Source organism: Vombatus ursinus, unplaced genomic scaffold, assembly GCF_900497805.2.
Source record: "Vombatus ursinus unplaced genomic scaffold, bare-nosed wombat genome assembly UNPS02014801.1, whole genome shotgun sequence".
In the NCBI taxonomy this organism is placed as follows: domain Eukaryota; kingdom Metazoa; phylum Chordata; class Mammalia; order Diprotodontia; family Vombatidae; genus Vombatus; species Vombatus ursinus.
In genome coordinates, this window is record NW_020954579.1 from 1446117 (window position 1) to 1446953 (window position 837).

General features: G+C 48.5%; 1 protein-coding gene across 2 annotated transcripts in view; it reads left to right on the forward strand.

Moving 5' to 3' along the window:
• Positions 1 to 674: 674 nt before the first annotated feature.
• ORMDL3 (ORMDL sphingolipid biosynthesis regulator 3) overlaps positions 675 to 837 on the forward strand; it is a 9282-nt gene continuing 9119 nt past the window's right edge. Inside the window, exon 1 of one of the 2 annotated variants that reach the window (XM_027873170.1) lies at positions 675 to 817. The gene's annotated coding sequence lies outside the window, so the exon portion shown is untranslated. The remainder of the gene's footprint in view (positions 818 to 837) is intronic. The other variant, XM_027873169.1, reaches the window with a different exon arrangement.

The following is an 837-nucleotide window of genomic DNA, read 5'->3' on the forward strand; positions in this document are numbered from 1 at the left end:
TTGGATTCATTTTGCATTTGATTTTGAATTAATTTTTGGTTCTTTGGGTGTTCAGAAACCTTTTACTGTTGCCAAATTTTTCACAACCCCCACATTCAATTATACGAACTCATGTGGTGTTGCAAGCTCAGAATACCTTTCATCTTACACATGAGGAAACTGAGGAAGTGACTTGCCCAAGGTCACATACGCATTAAATGGCAAAGATGACCCTGGAATCTCAGGGCCCCAGGCTCCAAATACAGTGCTCTTTCCTCTACTCCACTTTACTCTTCCTAGCTAGTAGTCTATTAGTTTTGTGACCTTGGACATCAGTTTACCTGTCTAGGTCTCGATTTCATCTGTAAAATGGAGAGAATATTATCTGAGGATCAATTGAAGTAATGCATGTAAAATGCACTGGAAAAAGAAAAAGCATTTTAATGTAAACACCAATTTTCTTGTGATTATTTAGATTCTACATCTCAAGTGAGGGCAATCTGGAGGGCAGCATAAATGAACCTCTGCTTCAGGAGGCAGATCCCCAGCTGGAGAGGGTGACTGAGGGAATTACTACTGGGTAAAGCTGTGACTTCGAGGAGGGGCGGGGTAGCAGGGCGGAGAACTACAACTCCTAGGAGGCCACGGGCCAGGCGCAGAAAGGTGGCGTCACAGGCGCCGCGGGTAGGTGACGCGCCAAGTTCTGCCAGCGGGGTTGCTGCTGTCGCTCTTACCGCTGTCGCCGCTGGTAGTTACTACTGTTCAAAGAAGACACAGCTCCTGGCCACCTCCAGCCCGCCGCTCCGGGCTCCTCGACCGTCTGGCCCTGAGTGGTGAGGTGAGGCAGGGCAGGGGCTG